At 46.7% G+C, this 21,895-nt stretch overlaps 1 pseudogene across 1 annotated transcript in view; it reads left to right on the forward strand.

Moving 5' to 3' along the window:
* Positions 1 to 21,853, forward strand: part of LOC310862946 (cadherin-22-like) — a 127,329-nt pseudogene extending 105,476 nt beyond the window's left edge. The window contains exons 9-12 of the transcript in view: positions 2,191 to 2,308; positions 6,463 to 6,612; positions 13,976 to 14,077; positions 21,346 to 21,853. The product of the transcript in view is annotated as a cadherin-22-like (transcript). The remainder of the gene's footprint in view (positions 1 to 2,190; positions 2,309 to 6,462; positions 6,613 to 13,975; positions 14,078 to 21,345) is intronic.
* The last annotated feature ends 42 nt before the right edge of the window (positions 21,854 to 21,895 follow it).

Consider the following 21,895-nt stretch of genomic DNA (forward strand, 5'->3'; position numbering starts at 1 on the left):
GGTCACTGTCGATGCTTTAAATGCTAAATGCGTGAACCAGCTATGCATAACATTCACCCATTCGCACACACACACACACCAATGTCAGAGGCAACCATGCAAGGCACTGATCTGTTCATCGGGAGCGGTAAGGGGTTCGGTGTCTTGCACAAGGACTCTTTTTCATGTCGGTATGTGCTGGGGATTGAAACTGTGCACACACACTCCCTGGATGCCAACGACGAACGTCTGCCCCAAATATTCCTCAACGGCCTGTTATAGCGCCACCATGAGGCCGATTTAGGCAAAACACATTTCTGTAGATAACTCGTACACATTTTATCCATACATCACACAATTCTGTATTCACTATCTCCATAGTCATGTGATCAACACGGACCTGCACAATTTCCCATCTTCCATCTTGATTGGCTAAGATTATCTTTCAAAGCTAACATAATTGGTCCGTTTCGAACAAAATGCCACAATTTCCCCCCAAATCAGCCTCACGGTGGCGCTATAACAGGCCAATTCCTGTTTTTACGCACTCCCTAGATGCCATGGAAAAACATTTTCCCTGCATCCCTGCATCTGCCGGTTATAGCGCCACCATGAGGCCGATTTCTGCAAGGATTAGCTAAGATTGCCTTCTAAACTTTTCAGGAGTAGCCTGTTTTGTACAAAATGCTGCACATGTCCTGCTCATCCAGAATTCTATCCTCAGAGATGCTATGAGTGATCTGGCTCTGCATTTCCTCAACAAAATGAGGAACATTGTTGCAAGAAACAAACATACAATCAAACAAAAAAACATGTTTATATTACTCCTAAACATTTTGCCAAACATCACACACACTCCTATCCTCCTGGTGGAGACCTGTGCCCAGAAGGGCACTTTTTATAGTCTAATATATATTTTTCACTATTGTAGAGTTCAAATGGCAAGTTGGTAGAGGGGAGGTGAGAGGTTAGAGAGAAAGTTAATGTTGGAATCTGCTGGTTAGGCCTCAAGTAATTTTCATTTGGAAATGGAATAGTCTTGTCTGCCAACAACAGCTAGCAGTTTATTATATACCCAGTGAATGTCTGCTGGAGTGTAAAAAGCAGAACTCAATATTGAAGCAGCATGTAAAGCCAAATACATAATATAGGTACAATTCACAAAGGGAGGCTTCAAAAACCGAGTGAATGAGGACACAGTACTTCAACCAGTACTTCAACCATGGACAATTGGTTTACATAACACTGTAGGCTATTTTATACGGTTAGCCAAGCCTAATTTATACTCAGAAAGGAACTCTATTTCCAAGCCAATTTTTCCAGGAAGCAACAACATTGTACAATGGACCATACATTATCCTTAAAGGACCTACAGTATGACATAAAATTCAACTTTTTCAAAAAGAAAATTGTGTTTTTGAGCTACCCTGTGTATTTTCTATCCCCACAAATATGCAATTTTGAGGATTTCTCATCTTATAGGGGCTTTTATGGAAATTGCTCTCAGGAACAGCTCAAGTGATTTGGTCGTATTTGTGATGTCATCAATGTCACCCTACTTTGTATAATTCCTCCCCCTCTTCATTCTTCAAAAGTTAAAGTTAATAGGAGTACAAGAGTCAGAGCCATATACTGTAGGCTACAGACAAAAACCTCTTACTATACTGTATACAAATCTATTACTACTATAGACTACTATTACTATATCATACTGTAAGCTTTCAAATTGAGGCTTTCTATTTAAAGTATTAATTTATGTTGCACTGTATATTATTATCAGTGTTTCCCAAAGTTTTCCATTCCAAGGACCACAAAATAGCGTGTTCAGGTGTGTGAAACGGGTAAAATAACTATAGTAATAATAATACAAATAGCCAAATAGCGTACCTGTGAATATATTTTTTCTTGTAAAGTAGTAACATTGCGCAGAAAATAATAGATAATAAATTATAATTAAAAAAAAAAAAGCCTACGCTACACTTCCTCTGCCAACCTGGGGAGGCAGCGGACTGTCCTCATGCTTCCTTCTATGCATGAGTAGTCCAAGCTGCTTCTTTTCACCTGACAGGGGAGAGTTTCCCGGGCCGGACGTAGCACGTGGAAGGAATATATTATTTCGACCAGCTCCTTCATCAGGCGCCAGGGGGGGGTAAACCTGTGTCTTACTGACACTTCTTCTCTTCTCTATGTATTCCATCTCTCACTCCCCAGTTAATCCACACCATCACCGTGGTGGACAGGGATGAACCCCAGTCTGGACATCGCTTCTATTTCACCCTGGTCCCCGAAGCCTCCAGCAATTGACACTTCACGCTCTGGGATGTCAAAGGTGAGAGGGCAAAGGTTACTGGCAGAGACGTGGAATGAGGTTGGGCATGGTAAGCGATTCGCCACTGGCATGAAACCAGCAACAGACCTATGCAGCTGTAAGAGCAGGCAGCAGTAAAATGTAAAATAAGAGCAACTGAAGAGTACACAGTAGCCGACTACAGTACATAATGATAAACACTGTTGTATTTCACTGACATTTCACCATAAGGTCATACTGAATGTAGAGGAATGCGTTAACATGGAGTTGCACTAACCATTTAGCTCCCAGGGAACTACTGTACAAGACGAGAGTTAAAGTCAAAGGTCAAGTGAATACCTAATGGAGAAACTATGGAGCCAAATAGCGTTTGTGAATACATTTTTCTTATCAAGTATAGTTACATAATCACAAGGAAGTATTTAAAGGCCACTAACATTCTTTAAGTAACTGACCACCGGGCCCTGGTGCAGTAAATTCCCAATAATTACATACTCTGTAGCCTACTATACACATAGTTAAAGACAAACATTTTAAATAACATTGAACTGCTCTTAACACTCTTTGGAGAGAAAAAAATTTAACATATTCAAGCAACGTGATTATCTGTAAATGTATTCCCTAAGAATTGTATATGAATCGTACTATACCATCATTAATGATTAAAGATATGTAGGGTAAATATTTTGTTTACTACAAATTCAATAAACTATTATAGCCTACTCCCTACTTTAATAGATTGTCAACAACTTTCATAATTGCCTAAAATGTCATCATGAATTTGTTTTGTTTTCTGTAAACCTAACCCGGGCCGTTTTTGTTGCAACTGCATAATGTAAGGCTTAGGCTACAAAAGATCCCTCATACTGCTGCAACTTTATTTGGACATAAACTTTGCCCGCCTGGCCGCCTCTGTGTACTGTTTAAAAAAAACAAAACATTGTGCCTTTAGAGCCAAGTTGAATTGGATGTTTGCGGACGCCTGCTTGGAGATGATACCTAAGTGAATGTGACGCACGGCTAAATCAAGATTGATGTGAGAATGTCAGGGGAGTGGACCTGCATGGCGAAGGAAATGTCACCATGCGGAGGCTGCTTTGGTACTTGTACTGTACTGTATCTGCACAATTGTGCTGAAAGCCCAAGGCTTCACTCACACCTACTGTATACATCTAGCATACAACAATGTTGCATGGTACGTAGATGTAAACAAAGGGTAAGTGTCATGGCCGCCCCAATGCATTTCCAATGGAAGTCACATGGTTTGACACAACATTTTTGTTGTACGGCTTTCGGCTGTGTTTTGACTGCCCCCCTCCCCCTCATACAACAAATATGTTGTGTCAAACCATGTGAATTACATTGGAAATGCATTGCGGGCTTGCAACAGTCAACACTCTCTGTTGTGCAATCAACAATCTGTTGTGCAGGTGTGAGTGAAGCCCAAGAGCGCATGGACAAAATGCTCACTCGCAAAGCAAACACCATACAGACACTCGGGCAGACACACACGCACGCGCACACACACACGCACACACCCTCACACGCACGCACGCACACACACACACACACACACACGTGTGTGTGTGTGTGTGTGTGTGTGTGTGTGTGTGCGCACACACACACACACACACACACACACACACACACAGACAGACAGACAGACAGACAGAGCGCAGCACAGACCTTTATCCTCCCACCTCCCTATTTTCCACTCCAGTGTCTTCTCTACATTTGTCAACCTGTCACACTCAATCTGTCACTGTCGTGTTCTCCCTATCACGGCCTCACAAGACAGTTGCCAAGTTGGCAATTGTTTGCTGTTGCCGGGAGACACAACAAACACAATCAAATGTTTCTCACCTTTTACAGAGAAACCTGTGACAAACATGTTATCTTGACAATAATGTGACATTTCACACTTAACACTAGCCCGGATACGTTCCCTCAGTCCTTACGCTCATTCTGTAGCACCGAGATGAGGTCACGAATCCAAGACCTCCCATTGCGTTTCAGAAACGGTGCATCGTTTTCACAACTTACGCTGCTTACCCATTTCTGCAGATTGTATCCAAAAAGTGCAGGTCCGATAATGAGCTAAACTAAATTTAATTTAGGAGCGGCCAAGAAAATCCAAGTCTTGGAATGAAACAAGCATTTAAATCGGTTGTTGAAAAGTTGAAAAGCTTTAGCGCCTCCCCGGCGCCTCCCCTGGCCGAATGTGGAATTAGATTTTCCAACTGACTTGAGTTCAGTCAACATGCACACGCACAACTTCCTTGAAAAACATGGAAGCGGCTGACCAAAACAAGCAATTTAAATGCTTGTTTCAACTTGTTTAACCTGTTTAAATCAAACTTTTGTTTATGTGTTGATTGATACGTTTAGTGGAGTCGTTGGAAATAGTCAAACCAAAATGCCTGAATCTGCCCTATAGTCCGTCTAAACTTAAAGCCTCATTTATGCTTTGTCAAATGACAGTGTTGCGACGTGCTGTGAGCTTGCAGATCAGCTATTTTCAGCGAGCAACATCCTCGCATCATGGAGTGTCAATGAAGTGTAAGACAAGAGGCAGTCTCCTCTGAGGCAGTTAGAAAGACTGATGGACGAGACCACTGTGTAAAAGTCAAAAGGACAATGTCATGGGAGTTGCACTCAGCACAAGTTCCCCTGCATAAACGGTAACATGAAGATTGTACACCACACGTGCCAGAGAAGTGCTTGTGGATGGCGAGAATGACAGTGATATATGTTCCCGGGAGATGGATTGCTTTGTATCCCTTATCCGAGTATATCCACAGAAGCTGCTCTGACTATTATTTGTCAAATCCTCCTCCCGCATATGCTGTGATACATTTGTCTATGTCTCCTGGGAAGAGTGAGTATAAACACACTGCTGAAGTTTAATTTCAAACAGTGACGTTTCCCCTTTTTTCTCTCTCGTCTTTTTTATTTGACTGAAAATGATTACCCGGTGAATGTTAACACCACGCAGCCAATTCACTTTGCTGTTGGAATGATTCAACCCTGAGTGTGACAATGCCTGGGCTGTGCCAGGCAGCTCCCCCCAGATGGAGTGGTCCTCGAACTGCTTATATTGTTAGATTATCTCTGGGGTTCGTCATCCCCCGTTTTTGTCCCGTTCCTGTCTGTTTATTCGAGTTGCCATGCAGTGAACAGAACGAAAACTCTTTCTCACCACTCCTCGATGACTACAAAAGGATTACAAAAATACATCTATTTATTATTACACAGCAAACACAACATCCTCTCATCCAATCAGGGACCCAATTATACAATACCTTGAACTAATTTACTGTTATAATTGATTCAGTCAAGCAATGTTGCCCTGTTGCCCCTGTTAAGTGTTGACTTGATGCCATATGTAGTCCATCTGAAGAAAGCGAGGATTATACAGAGACATTGGAGATAGAGTCACTTGGAGGGGTGATGAGGGGGGAGGGAGGGAAGAGGGGTGAAAAAAAGATCCTGGGAATTGCACTTGTGTCCTTGTACATATCTAAGAGAATTCTTTCCAATTAAAATAGATATTATTAAAAAAGATTGACTGTTAATTGAAACTGGTAATATTGTAATCGTGAGGTAGCGACAATTTAGTAATCAGCCGCTAACACCGACGTTCTGGATGTCTGGATGCTGAAAGTGGACTGAGTGAGGATGTGAGCCGAGGCTAGAAGCTTTCAGTAACACACTGTCTTGCTTGCAATAATATTAGGACTTAATTTGGGAAAGGCTGTAAATTTAAATAACGACGGTTGTTCTTGAAATCCTCCATCTTGCAGTGTCTGTAATTTGTTTCATTTATACATTCAGAATCGGAATCAATCTTTAATGTCACATCACATTACAAGTAACGTGGGTGAAATTGTTGGTTTTGCAGCTCATCATTGCAGTTAAAAGATATATAGAGAGAAGAGCGTAAACGTGCAGTACATATTAAGACTAATCTACATCATACATGGGAATGCATAATACAAATACATAAAAGGTCATGAATGTGATGTGCATGTATAATATAAAGGAGTCTCTATGAAAACAACAGACACTTTCAGTTCAGTCTGTGCAGTGTCACCAGACTTAGTTCGTGTTCCTCATTTGTTCCTCTCTCTCTCTCTCTCTCTCTCTCTCTCTCTCTCTCGCCCCCACCATGCCAGACAACACGGCTGGTATCCGCACCCAGCGTTCAGGTTTCAACCGCCATGAGCAGAACGTCTACTTCCTGCCCATACTGGTGGTGGACAGTGGGCCTCCCTCCCTCAGCTCCACAGGCACGCTGACCATTTGCATATGTGGCTGCGACTGCGGTGAGTTAACCGCCATTTATACTGAGTTACGTTCTTCTGCTGGGTGTCATGCACCAGAAATAGCTTATCTAAAAGTTCACAACACGTCGCGACACATTATGCATCGTGAGTTTATGGGTCGGCTATTTTTTGGCCAATCCAACTTACGGCATCGAGTTGGCTCTCATCTCGAGTGACGTGGAGATCCATGGTGGATGCCCTATGCTCCCAAAGGGGCAAAGAGGACTAAGTCAAGTCAGTTAAGAACTTACTACATCTCTTATATGTACATACATAACACTCAACTGACAGTAAATCAGTTACAAAACTATAGCAATAAGTAGAGATGTCCCGATACTGTATCGGATCGGCCCTTATTTGTCATATCGGGTCATATCTGTCACGTCCTGTCCTAGGACGTACCACGCCTGGACCGCCGTCCCTACCTTTGCCCCTCTGTTGCCTCCCTTCCCCTGGCTGATTGTGAGACTGTGTCCACCTGCGCTTCTAGCTGAAGAGACTTTGGTTAATGAGCATGGAGGTATATTAGGGACTCTGTGTTATTGGTTAGGTTGCTCGATTATAACACTGTTTCCCAAGAGTGGGACTTTATGTTATGTACTGTATGCCCTGGGAGGGCTTTCTGAGTTATAAATAAAAGTGCTTGAGTGCAAGACGTTGTTGCCTGGATTTCTGCATACGGGTCCAAATACTGAGGTGTTCCTGACAGTATTATCGAGCCATAAGATGGACCCAGCGGAATTCACTCAGTTACAAGGCGCGGTGGCGTTACAAGGACAGCTTTTGGGCCAACATAAGAACATTCTGGGTAATAAGAATGAGCGCCTCGCTCAGCTTGTCGCCGCTGTTCAAAACCTCTCCGTCGCTCTCCCCCCGTGGGGTCCAGGTTGGACAGGCCGCGGCGGGGTCCCCCCCCATCGTCACACCCACAGAGCCGCGAGTTCCGCATCCAGAGAGGTTTAATGGGGGTACGGATTGCCGTGGGTTTCTGACGCAGTGCTCCTTGGTTTTTCTTCTACAGCCATCTGCTTTCACTACGGATGGTGCCAAGGTAGCCTACATGATCACATTGTTATCGGGCCAAGCCCTTGCCTGGGCTAACGCCTTGATTGACAAGCAGTCACCTCTGTGCGGCGATTATGCTCTGTTCGCCAAGGAGATGAAGAGGATTTCGTGGCAGAGATGCGGCTACACGACTGCTTAATCTACAGCAAGGGCGCAACAGTGTGGCTGACTACGCTATCGAGTTCCGTGTGTTAGCAGCAGAGAGCAACTGGACGGAGGCGGCATTGATTCTGACTTTTCTTTTGGGACTCTCTGATGCTGTAAAGGACTCTCTGGTGTCTCGGGAGTTGCAAGAGGGCCTGGACTCTCTGGTATCGCTGGCTATCCAAGTTGACAATCGCATCCATGAACGCAGGAGAGAGAGACCGGTATCGTCCACCGTGGCCTGCTGAACGCCCCCGGGGGGCACCGAGTGTTACCGAAGACCCCCGAGAGTCTCTGATGACGTCAGCTGCTGATTTGTCGGTGTCCAGTGAACCGATGCAGCTGGGGAGCTTCAAGCTGTCTTAGGGTGAGAAAGAGAGGAGATTGAAAGAGAAACTTAGTTTTTTTTGTGCCCATGTTGGTCATTTTTTTGCTGCTTGCCCTGAGAGAGAGGAGGGTTTAGCCCAGTTGTAGAGTTCTTTCTCTTTATTTTTTGAGTTTTTGTTTTGCCTTGTGGTGCAGTCTCTCACTACTGTGTGTTTTCCCCCCATCTGACTGTGTGACTGGTGTGTGTGATTTTCGATGGGTTCCCGAGTGTGTGTTGCTGGCGTGGTTTGTGTGCTGCTTGCTGTTTAGTGTTCGATTATAACACTGTTTCCCAAGAGTGGGACTTTATGTTATGTATGCCCCCACAACCTGTACAGCTTTTTTTTTAATGGAGCTCATAGCTGAAGTTCAGGAGCAGGACCACACCTCCAATGCAGCTACCTCCACCGCCTATCAAGCCACCTCCAATCAGGCCACCTCCACCCCTATATTACCAACCCATCTAACCTTGGCTCTCCCCTGTTCTCATTTCTCGTCACGCACGACAAGCGAGAGAACATAAAAGTACTACTCATAATTTAATTATTACATTTATCGACCATCAGTCATGGACCAGAACGACGTCCTCAGCCTCGCAGCATCCGACGAGGACATATTCGGTCCAAGCTCCAACAGCGATCAGTACTCGTCCTTCGACGAAGCCGACCAATATAGAGAGATTTTCAAGATTTCCGAGTCACCCAGCACCGTCGAAACATCTCATCCCAGCCCAACAACAGCCAATCTGGCATCCGTTCACGTTCCCCCAACCTCCTCTCTCCTCTTCCGGCAGCAAAGAAATGACAACACAAGCTCCTCCGAATCCATTTCAAACCCTCCCGGTCCCCAGACCAGAGGCCAACCCACTCACCTTCATCGCCGTTTCCCCCTCTCTCCTTCACGATCATCACACAGGTCTGGTAACGTAGCCCCCGTTCACCCCACTCGTAATGTAGCCGCTCCTGCGCACTCCACTTGTACTCCTCATAGTCAGCCCGAACCAGTTAGAAATGTATCCGACACTGTCATTTCAGATTAGACCGTTGTCTCACTGCAGAAAGCTCTTAAAGCCAGAGGCATTCATTTCCACCGCTCTGATAATAAAGCTTCACTTTTCCTCGCACTCACGTCCACCAGCCCACCACAACACAGTTCACGTTCCTCCCATCGCCCACTTCCCGGTGACGTCACCACGGCCACACACCCCGCTGCCCCCGAACGTCATGACGTCACCACCCCGTCCAACACCATGCACCACTCCCAGCAGCATCACTCCCAAGCCATAGACAGGTCCCCAAATGCCCAACAGTTACCAGCCTCAGTATTCGGCCACGTTAGCGCCCCCCGCTGCCAGCCAAGCTCGCGGATATCACTCAGCCCCAGCAGGGACCGCCGGCACCGAGATGCCGGCGCCCCCTACCGACCGCAGAGGCCACAGACCGTGGTCAGCCCCAGCAGGGACCGCCGGCACAGAGATGCCGGTGCCCCCTACTGCCCGCAGAGGCCACAGACCGTGGTCAGCCCCAGCAGGGACCGCCGGCACCGAGATGCCGGTGCCCCCTACTGACCGCAGAGGCCGACACCAGCCAGCCCCAGCAGGGACGGCCGGCACTGAGATGCCGGCGCCCCCTACTGCCCGCAGAGGCCACAGACGTCAGTCAGCACCAACAAGGGCCGCCCGCACAAAGATGCCGGCTCCCCTTACTGCCCGCAGAGGCCACAGACAGCCATCAGCCCCGGTTGGGGATGCCAGCACTGAGATGCCGGCGCCCCCTACTGCCCACAGAGGCCGCAGACAACCACCAGCCTCAGCAGGGGATGCCGGCACCAGGTCGCTAGCGCCCCCCGCCACTCACCGAAGCCGCAAGCGGCAGCCAGCCCCAGCGTGGGACTCTGAAGTCGAGTCCCCAGCGCCCCCTGCTGCCCGCAGAAGCCGCATACATCAGCCAGCCTCAGTGGGGTGCCGGCGCCCCATGCAGCCCACCATAGCCACAGTCAGAGATCCGCTCCACTCGGGGGCTCCAGCCACCGGTACACTGAGCCTTCTCTCAGCTTCTACCACCACCAGCAGCCCCAAGCAGGGGCCCCGGCACCCCATTCAGCCAGCAGCACCACTTCGGCAGCTCAGGAGCGCCCGGCACCGAGATGCCAGCGCCCCCCGCTAACCTGCCTTTCGCACCATTTCAGTTCCCCCCGGCAAGAAGCTCCGACTTCAATTTCCAGCAATGCGCTCAGGACAGAGAACCCCGGCACCGGGATGCCAACTGCCCCAGCGCCTTTCCTTCTCCACCAGCAGCTCCCTACTCAGTCCTCAGGCCCAGGTCTCGTCATCCAACCAGGAGGGAACTTCACCCTAGCCTCAGCCATGCCACCCTCCCGCCATCCTCAGTCGTTCTCTTCCCGTCCATCTCCAGAGCCTCCGTCACCAGATCCTTCAGGGTAATACGTAGATCTTGCCCTTCTCATCATGCCATCCATCTACTGCGCCTGCACCTACTGCGCCGGAGGCCACGCCCGTCCAGGCTGTGCCCACAACCCCGTCAAGCTCGGTAAGCACCTCTCCACACCGGTCAACATTCCAGCGCTCGCAACCGCCCTTCAAAATCACCCCGACCCCGCTTTTGTCCAGTTCCTCATCCGCGGCTTCAGCAAAGGTTTCCATCCCGGCGTCATAGCAGAACCTTCATCCTCCTTCACATGCAAAAACCTCCAGTCTGGCCTACAGGCCCCGGAAGAGGTGGACCGTCTCCTCGCCAAAGAAGTAAAAGAAGGATTAATTCACCTTTTGACCTTCCTCCATTCCCCACCTTCCGCATCAGCCCCCTTGGCATCGCCACAAGAAAATAATCAGGCAAAAAAGGCATCATAATCGACCTCTCAGCACCACACAGCACCCCAGTCCCGAGCATCAACAGCTTAATCCCAAGCGAATACTTCTCCCTCCGTTACGTCTCCATCAATCACGCCATCGCCCTCATCAAACACACCGGGAAAGGATCCTGGCTAGCAAAGGCAGACATCGTCAGCGCCTTTAAAGTCCTGCCAATCCATCCCGACTTCTGGCACCTCTTTGGCGTCCGCTGGAGGGGATCTTGCTACTTCGCCGTCAGGCTCACCTTCGGGTATAAAAGCAGACCCAAACTTTTCGACTGCCTGTCCGAAGCCCTGGATACTCACAAACACCCACAAAATTCCTCACCTGGTCCATCTCCTAGTCCCCCCTGTCCGTCGAGAAAACGGATGGCCCATCCACGTCACTCGAATTCCTCTGAATCACGCTCGACACAGTCAAATTCCAAGCTTCTCTGCCAAAAGAGAAGCTCGACAGGATAACCCTCATCATCTCCAATTTCCTCATCTCCACCAGGTGCACCAAACACCAGCTTCTCTCCCTCCTGGGCCACCTCAACTACGCCATCCGAATCATCCCCCAAGGTCGAGGGTTCATCTTCCATCTGTTTTCCATCATCTCTTCCGTCCCATCGCTCACCGACACCATAACACTGAACCGTTCAAGCCGTGCCGAGCTGTGTCTCTGGCGTCATCTCCTCGCCAATTGGAACGGCATATCCTTCTTTTATGAAGATCGCCTCGCCCACCCCCTGGACATCAACCTCTTCACAGACACCGCTCCTTCCGCCGGTTTTGGGGGCTTCTATAACGGCAGATGGTTCGCCGAAAGATGGCCCCCGGAGCTCGCAGGAGAATGCCTGGTCCCGTCCTCAGCACTCGCTGAGATTTACCCCATCGTTGCAGCCGTCGTCTTGTGGGGCCACGAGTGGTCCCGCCAGTCCATCCTCGTCCATTCGGACAAAATCGCCGTCGTCGACATCATTAATAAAGGCCAACTCCCCGTCCATCATGCCGTTCGTGCGCCGCCTCACATGGCAATCCGTTTCCCATCAATTTCTCCTTCGTGCCGCTGACGTTCCCGGACATTCCAATGCCATCGCCGACTCTCTGTTTCTCGTTTCAGAAGTTCAGACGCTTGGTCCCGCATGCAGACCCGCTTCCAACCCCGGTTCCTCCCTATTCGGCTCTGACGTTCAACCTGTGACCCCTGCCTTGCTCCCCTTGGTCAACTCCTCCAGGATCCTCATCATCAACAGTCTGGCACCCTCAACCCTCTCCTCCTACTGGACAGCCTGGCAAAGCTTCCGCCACTTCAATAACAAGTTCAACCTACCATTCCCGACGTTCGACCTCATCACCCTAACCAGTTTCAAAACCCACTCCTGTTTAGTGGCGTACATCAGAACTCCCTCCATCAGAGTCTACCTCAGCTGTCGGTTAGAAGTTTGGAGAAGAAGGCGATGCCGCCTTCTTCTCCAAACTTCTAACCGACAGCCCTGGCCAAGTCACCAGCCATCCCCAAATCTTGTCCCTACTCAGAGGACTCAACACCAGGAAGGCGCTCAAGCCCCCCGACGTCTTCCCCTCACCGCAGACCTCTTATCCATCTGCATCAGAACTCTCCACTCCGGGTACAGCTCCCCGCACGTCAGCAGGACCCTAGAGGCCATGTTCTCACTGGCTTACTTCGGCTTCTTGAGGTGCTCAGAGTTCACTTCCTCCTCCCAGGCTTTCGACCCCCGTTGCAACGCCAGCATCTCAGACCTGTCGCCGTACTCAAGCGACACCCTGGTCTACTACATCAAACTTGAAAACTTGAAAAACAAACCAAACCGGCCCCAGCACACCCGTTTTCGACTTCAAAAACCAGTCCGCCCTGAACTCGTTCGTAACCCTCTCCGCCTACCTTTCTTACCGGAAGTCCCAGAGTCATTCTCCTTCAGATCCCCTCTTGACTTCCGAGTCCGGCCGCGTCGCTTCCAGACAGTGGTTCCTCCAACAACTCCGCAACGTACTCGCCCTGTCCGACATCTCCCCCACACACTACTCGGGCCATTCCTTCAGGATCGGCGCAGGCACCTCCGCATCCCATAACGGCATCCCCGACCAACTTATCCAAATCATGGGCCCGTCATCACCCCGCTGTTGTGTTCATAATCATGTCCTTCCTGTTTCAATAAACCTGTTAAATGTTTCCATTGGTGGTGTGGTCCTTGATAGTGAAATGGAGCTCATAGCTGAAGTTCAGGAGCAGGACCACACATCCAATGCAGCTACCTCCACCTCCTATCAAGCCACCTGTAATCAGGCCACCTCCACCCCTATATTACCAGCCCATCTAACCTTGGCTCTCCCCTGTTCTCATTTCTCGTTACCCCTCCCCCCACCCCATTTCTCATCCTACTCCCCCTTTCTCTCCCCCTCCCCCTACAGGTTCCTGACGGGGGTCTGACGTGCCTCGGGAGCACGCCGGATCCCCGGACAAAATCTGATTATGGAGTTTACATGCTGAAACTAAAAACATTGCACTTGCAGTCTTACAGTCAAGTGCAAACATCTTGCCTTTGATTGTGACATTTACGTTTGACCTTTTCAATCTAAAAGTTAATTATTTTCCTGGAGCACTATAAGTTTCATGACAGTTCCATTGCCAATTGGCATAATGGTGTGAGTAATGATACTGTACAACTGTAATAGCGTCTCTAGCATGCTTACTGTGATTAAGACCCGACCTTGATTGGGATTATCAGTCATGTTTATATGGATATTATACTACGTACATTGGGGTATGATTGAGTTTACACTGGCAATGTAAAAATAAATAACTGGTGTCAAAACGTGGTAAAACACAGCAGTAGATGGTGGTGCATTAGTGAGATTCAAGGGCCGCTTTTTGAATACAAATGGAGTGCTTTTTTCTCTCTTTGCACTACAGATGGAGCCATTCAATCCTGCAACGCTACAGCCTACGTGATGAGTGCTGCTCTCAGCCCCGGAGCTCTCATAGCGCTGCTGGTCTGCATGCTCATCCTTATCGGTAAGTGTTCATCATAAGTATGATGAAGGGGCACGGGGGTTCCTCTTCATCATGTGATGGACGTGCTGTTGTTGAAGGTGTGGTCACCTTCAACAACAGCACGTCCATCACATTTCCCGTCAGAAAGGTGCTCTAAAGTGGAAATAAACGGTTTCTAGGGGCGACCGTAGCTTAGTGGTAATCATAAAGTCATCGGTTCGCCTCCCTGCGAGCCCATGTCTACGTGTCAAAGTGTCCCTGAGCAAGGCAATTAACCCCTAACAGCTACCCCTGAGCGCTCATTGTGAAGAACCACAGCCATCAGCCATCGCTGAAGCTCCATGGGATCAACAAAGATCACTCCCGCAATTCTGTTAATATGACAGAAAACAGTGAAATCCTGAGTGCTAATGTGCTGTCACTCACAGTGCATACATTTAACCAAAATGGACTCGTAGGGTCAAATCTTACATGCTGTGTATGAAGAAAGTACTGTAAAAAAGGTTCATTGCACTCAGAAATTCATGCATTCATCTATATTTCAGCATTGAAATAACACACACGCACAGCAGCAGGAAAACAAGGGACAATAATACATGAAAGGGGATACATTTTCCATCATTCCTTCACGGGTGACTCACGTCGGACATTTTGTTTGTGCTATATTTTGTAAGGACAGCTTCTTCTGCCTGTACGACGTACAGCCGATGCCGCCTGGCTTTATCCGTGATGTCAAGTCACTTTGTTCTGTGCCATGCACACTGGAGATGGGATGGAAGAGGGGGGAGAGGGGGCTGCAAACAGGCAAAAAGAGCTGCCTCAGCACTGTATCCCTCTGGAACAGAAGGCTTTAAATAGACAAGCCTTTTCTCACTTTCTCTGTTACAAAGTTGTTTGTGAACGCGAGCCCTACACATACACATGTATACGCACGCACACACACTCACGTACAAAAACAGAAACTGTCAAACACAGATACACAAATTAATACATATGCTATATTACACTCAAACACAAACGTGCGAGCATGCACGCACACACACACACACACGCAAAGCACATTCTCTCACATTGCTCTGGAACTTGTACAAACAAACTTAATGTAAGTAAACTGGCCAAGAAGCTCAAGTTCATCTCCCCAAAAAAAAAAATTGTCTATCGACTACTCACCCCATGGACATTTGAATTTGTTGATATTTTGTGTATATTTTTGTCACATTTGTCATAATTTGACAAAATTTGAAAAAGAGACTCCTTTCTTTATGTCATGGTGTCAGATTTAGGGCTGCAAATTAGCAATAATTTAAACATTTATTATTAGTTCACAACGCACCACAGTGCATCTTTGTAGATCGCCTATTTTTCGATACTTTTGAAAAGGCTAAATTATATTATAAAATAAAAGTCCTCAAAAATCAATGCATTTTTTAAATCTGATTATCATTATTATAATTATTCATTTAAATTGATTGAATCAAATAGTTGTATTAACTGTTGCACTTGCACACCTAGTCAGTTTGCACTGGTTGTGACAAACCAGTCACCACAGATTCAACTGAGTGCTGTTGAGTGGTAGAAAATACTCCCTCACCTGCTGGAGGCACAGATTGAGTGGAAGCACCTGATGCTGCCTGACTGTCCACTGTGTGGACAGTAGAATGTAGGAGCTGCAAGTGCTGGGCTCAGGGGAATGAAAATGGACAGCAGTGTTCCAACAGTTGTTCGCTGGTATTAATAGAGTAGCTAGCTGGACTGGAGTGAGCCGCCATGTGAAAGCTACAGCAATCATCACATTAGCCAATACTTTGCTGCTCCCTCTAAAAGCATGACAACATACTGTAATGTACACACAGATGGATAAGCTTTGTCCTGTTCTTTCACGGACAATACACACTAGCCTGGCTAATAAGCCAGACTCAAATCACCACCGGCAGGCAATTGTTTTTTTGCCAACGGCTGATTCGGTCTGGCTTATTAGCCAGGCTAAATACACACATGTACTTCCAATGCACATTTGAAGAAAGCATCTTTCCACCCTTAACAGGTTTATACCTGGAGTCCAAAAGTTGGGGCGAAACATTCCAAAAATTATATATCGAAATTGTATTTAAAAAAATACAAAAACGTAAAATCTGTAAGTAAGTAAGGGCATAACTGCATAACCTTTGTAGTGAGGGACTGAGGGAGCAGCCCCACCCACACAAGCACACAGCCATTAAACAACCTAGCTCAAGCAGAGAGCGTGCTCCTTCTCCCGAGGCCGGACCACCCCTATTACATCAATTGTTGGATGATGAGAACAATGAAAACACATTTCTGCCTAATTACCCTACAAGCAAACAGTCCCTCTATCAGTTCATTTAAGGAGGCCCGGTGTGATTAATCCATTCCACTGCGCTGCGGCATCTGCACGCATCCGTTCCAATTACCAGCCATCTGCCGTGATGAACTCCTGGGCTCGCTCAGCCAGCGTGGCCCAAGGGGAAATGAGCCGTCTTGTCAGGAACGCTTATCGAAACACCTGTACACAAGGGGGGCCGGGGCCATTGTATGTGGAGGTAATGGTATACAGGTATACATTATGGTTCCTACAGAGGTAGAGCATGTAGCTATGCACTTGTACATTGCCTCGGACATGCTAACCTGTAGCTAGATACTGTAGGCAACCCGTGGCAGCAGCAGCGTTTGTGGTGTGCATAACAGATACAGTGATGTATGAGTCTGATGCACACTGGCAAGATTTAAGTCAAAAGTGAATGTCAGACTATCTTGCCTTTACCAATCCTGCCAATAGCATGCAGTATAGTAAAATAAATAATTATCCCCAAACAAAAGCACATTTCCACCACCCGCAGTGCGATGGATGATGGAAATTACATGTCCTGCATTTACAGGAAGAAGCTGATCTGCAGTGTTGTGACTAACGCCCTTACATCGCGTTACGTTACATAACGTAACTACTATTTGCAGTAACTTGTAAGCTAACGCTTTAGATTTCCAATTCCATAACGGCCTTATAGTTATTGTGCGAGCGTTACCCGCGTTATGGCGTTATTGTCAACTTATGTGATCAGTGAAAAGTCTCACAGCTCCGTGATGGTCTACAGGCGTCTCTGTGCTGCTGACTGCAGTGCAGAGACTAGAGAGCGCTCTCTGTGTTGAGAGTTTCGTTTGTGCTCTGCCTCTCAACTAACTGCGGGAAAAACACAGATGTACAAGCCCAAAGCGCTGTGCATTGTGACCGGTAGATAACTTGTAGATCTGCTACTTCCAGCGCAGGACGGGCGCATGCTTATGACGCTCTTAAATATGCATCAGCACTCAGCAGCCAGCAACGAACGCACTAGCAGCATAAACCAATCGTCGTCAGACGGAATACACACGCAAATACGAGTCACGACACAAATGTATTGCACATATTTGCTTGCCTTTCATCCACGCTTCTATAGCCTTTTAAATCTCATTTCCCATCCACGGGCACAAGCAGCTTCCACCCGATCTGGATGGTGGTGTTGTTTCTGACGAGGGTAGCAACTAGTTAGCATGGGAGCTAACATTAGTTTAACTCTGGTCCATATCGTTAGAAGCCAAGGAGTCCTCCTAATAATTATAACACTGGTACTTTCCATCCGTTCCCCAACCCTCACACTCGATGTTGCGTCTGCCCGTGTTTAATGGTCAGGGTTTCACCGCCACAGCAGGCAGACCTGTCAAAACTATGCACTTCCCAAAACTCACAAGACATGCCAGCCACCACCTATAAGTTCAAACCGTTACACACCTCTAGAATATTTGTTTCCCCAGATATCTCATTCCACTTTCATTTATTTTATTCCATAGTCTTAGTTTTTCTCTAATAAAGTAGTTTTTATTTGTTTTCTCATGTTCCCCTTGAAAAGCGTCTTTAAGTACTCAGAGAAGCATTATATAAATAATATTATCATTATTATTATTACTACTTTTTAATTGCCTATGCTTATGTAGTCACTATTCATTGATTCACTCGTATCCAAATCCATTCGAAAAAAAAGCTGAATGATGATCAGGTCAAATAGGCCTATTGATATGTGATTAATTGATTTTTATTAATTAAATAATTTAATCACAAAAAACCTTCTTTTAAATTGTTTTTTATATTATTATTTTTTAAAGTAAAGTAAAGTAGTTACTTTCATAATTTAATGTAAAGTAAAGTAACAAATTACTTTTTTAGATAAGTAACGATAACTATAATTCCTTACTTTTTAAAAGTAACTTCCCCAACACTGCTGATCTGTATGTACGAAACAGTTTGCAGTGTCAAGGTCCCCACCTCCCATTACTCTCCTCATCAGTGAGAATTGAGAGTAATTGTCTGAGCGAATGCTTGGCACACATGGCGGCACGCTCCAGGGCCTATCACGTAGCTGTGACGGCTTCCTGGACCCCGTGGCAATTAACTCCCATTTATAGAGGAGAATAAACACAATGAGCTGAGATGCTGGCGGTCCCAGTGGACCGCACCAAACAATGTAAGTGGAGTGTGATTGTATTGTGTGATCAGTCAGAGATATTGCATAAAAAGCCCCCAGACGCTTTTCAGTGAGTTTTTCCTCTTTGCCCGGGCGCCGCTCTTCCGAGCGGGCCGTTTTCCCCTCAGCAAGTTATTTTTCAGGTAATTTACACCAAATAAAGACAATTACTGGGACCTGCAACAAGTCATTTGTGTAGATTAATATGCTTGTCACAGACTCTCTTAGTGCTTATTGAGTGGAAAGGAAGGACCCAGAATTGGAGTATAAAAAAGTGTAAAACAAATATCGTGAGCCACCTACCAACTTCCAAGGCAACAGAACGTGGGGTTACATACTTTACAGCAGTGGTTCTCAAAGTGGTGTCCTGGGACCCTCGGGGGACCCTGGGTGTGTTTAATATTGCATCAAATTCTATTTAACCACTTTAACCCTATACATCAGCAATTTGAAAATAGCCCATCTACAGGCTTGTAGATATGCTATTTTCCCCAATGTTTTCAAAACATATTTAGGAAACAAACAAATCTTGGATCAGGGCCACTGATTGCCACTGACAATTTGGGTCTGCTTGACATGAAAAGGTTTGAGAACCACTGCTTTACTGTATTTGCAGTCCCCTTTATGCCGCACATAAGCAAGTACCATCCATCTAGTTTGAGTGCTAAACGATCTGGCCATATATCTAATTTTACCCGAGCATGGCTGTAGTCATGTGAGCTTAGAGCATCAAACATTCTGTGCCATCCTGGACATCACAGACACCATAATAGATGGTCTGTCTTCTATTGCGGGTTTGCTCAAATTTGTGTACGTTCCAGAAGATGTATTGCACCCACCGTTTAATGATCTATCTAAGTGTCCTCTCATCGGCATGCGTTTGCTGTACCTGCTCAAGGTCCCTGTTGTGAAAGAGAGTAGAGAGAGAAGAGACAATTAAGGAACGCATGGAGAGTCCTTGCTACAAAACAATCTGACTTGACATCTACCCTTGTAAAATGACTGATCACACAAGATTATAAAGCAATATAATTCCCATTATTACTAGGTAACCTAAGGCCTTGGTTGATAAAAGAACACTTTATTGTGAATGATTCACATTTGTATGCAGTGATGTTAATGATAACATAAAAAGCCCAACAATCATTCCACTATGACACGGTTGTTACAACTAAACAGCCATGTCTAATTATCTAGAATCCCAGCGGTCCTGTGTTTGAGCCACAATTCTACGGGCTCCACCTAAGCGGCCTGAAAGACCAATCATAATACTGAACTCATACAAAGAGACCATGTGTGAGATCAGACAGAGTAACACCTCATAACAACAGTGGGGTCATCACTACAGGAGAGAGTTCATGTTCACTCACCACGAGGGATTATAATATGTATACTATTGCACTTGCCCATAGCCTATATTGCACTTGCCAGAGAGAACAAAGTCATATGTGTGTGTGTGTGTGTGTGTGTGTGTGTGTGTGTGTGTGTGTGTGTGTGTGTGTGTGTGTGTGTGTGCGTGCGTGCGTGCGTGCGTGCGTGCGTGCGTGCGTGCGTGCGTGCGTGCGTGCGTGCATATTTCTTTCTTCCAGTGGGACAGTGCAGCTGTGCCATATATACGGTCTAATCGGGTGCTGCCCCTCACTTCACACAAGTGTGCGTCTTTTCATATTAATGTCAATTAGCACTCTAATTTCCCTCAGCATCCATAATTCATAAAGATGTGTGGTGGTGTGTTTTCATTATCATGATGGGAAGTGGTGGTTGTTTGTTGTCATCATGAGCCACATCTATAGTTGAAGTTCCCAAGGGAATCAGAGCATCCCTCAGGAGGAATTTTGCGTGTGTGTGTGTGTGTGTGTGTGTGTGTGTGTGTGTGTGTGTGCGCACACGTGCATGTGTGTGTGTGCGCACGTGCAGTGGGGATTTATGGACTTGAGCGTCTGAGTGAATTGAGATCTGCTTAATCATTATGTAGGCAGTAATTTAGATAACTAAAATTAGATTAAATCTTCATTGATTTATCCAGATGCATACAGCCTTTGTTTTCCTCATCTCATTAGTCCATTATAAGGGATCCATCCAAACTTTCTTCTTTTTTTAATCCAGATTTCTCACTTGACATCCACACTTGAAAGATTGACATCCCTTAAGCCTCTGAAATCATATTTCTAGGCAAAGCAATTACGATTGTGGAAAATCAATTCTCATGCAAATTAAAGTTAAAATATAATTTGAGAAAGCTTATTGTCTTTATAGGGAGGATCAAAGTTACGGAAATTAGAACGTGTGTGATTTTAGCCTCCATGAAGTTCATTTTCATACTAATTTGCACATTCCCAGTGCTTGACAGAAACCTTATTGAAGGACCTGACTTTGCATTCCCAGGGGTTCAGTTGGTTATGTCTTTATATTTACTTTGATGAAGTGCACTTCCTCTTTTACCATCGACCTCTTCAAACCTTTTGCCTGACAGCTCGTATTCCTTATTATAAATATGTTTATTATGCAGTCCCTGAACCTCATTCAAGTCACATGATTTCACTTAATGACAGTATTCAACATCCTATGATTTGTGCCATTTACCTCAACCCAGTTCTATATTGGGGGCCTCATTTAACAACGTGTGTAATGCTGAACAAAAACCCATTACAGTAAACATCGACTCTCCATATGATTTAATATCACAATACCCACCAGATGATAATCTTTAGTTTTATGTCTCTCTCACGGCCACTTCTCTCTACCTCTCTCTATACCCTTTCCCTCTTTATATCAAAGTCCTGGTCTTGCTGATCGTGAGCCTCAAGCGGCACAGGAAGGGCCATCGGATGTCCGAGGACGAGGAGGACATGCGCGACAACGTCATCAAGTACAACGACGAGGGCGGAGGCGAGCAGGACACGCAGGCGTACGACATGAGCGCCCTGAGGAACATCTACGACTTCCCAGAGGCCAAGAGCTGCTCCTCCGACTCGGGGCCGGCTGACCTACGCTCGCTGCCCCAGTGGGTCCAGACGGCCAGCCGGACGGGGGCGGGAGGGGTCGGCGCAAAAGGAGGCGGGGCAGCGGCGGACTTCACCGTCTTCAAAGGCTACTTTCGCAAGAAGGTGGAGCAGGCGGACGCAGACCCTGTCAGTCCCGCCGTACGACTCTTTCCAGACGTACGCCTTCGAGGGCAACAGCGGAGCAGGATTTCTCCTACCTCGGCGACTGGGGGCCGCGCTTCAAGCAGCTGGCGGGCTACTACGCTCCCCCGGGGAACACAGAGGAGGAGGAGGGGTCCTAGCACTGAGCTAGGTTTGCACCCGAGACCTTAAAACTCTCCGCT

The sequence above is a fragment of the Protomyctophum parallelum genome (assembly GCF_964188405.1).
Source record: "Protomyctophum parallelum genome assembly, chromosome: 8".
Classification (NCBI taxonomy): Eukaryota; Metazoa; Chordata; class Actinopteri; order Myctophiformes; family Myctophidae; genus Protomyctophum; species Protomyctophum parallelum.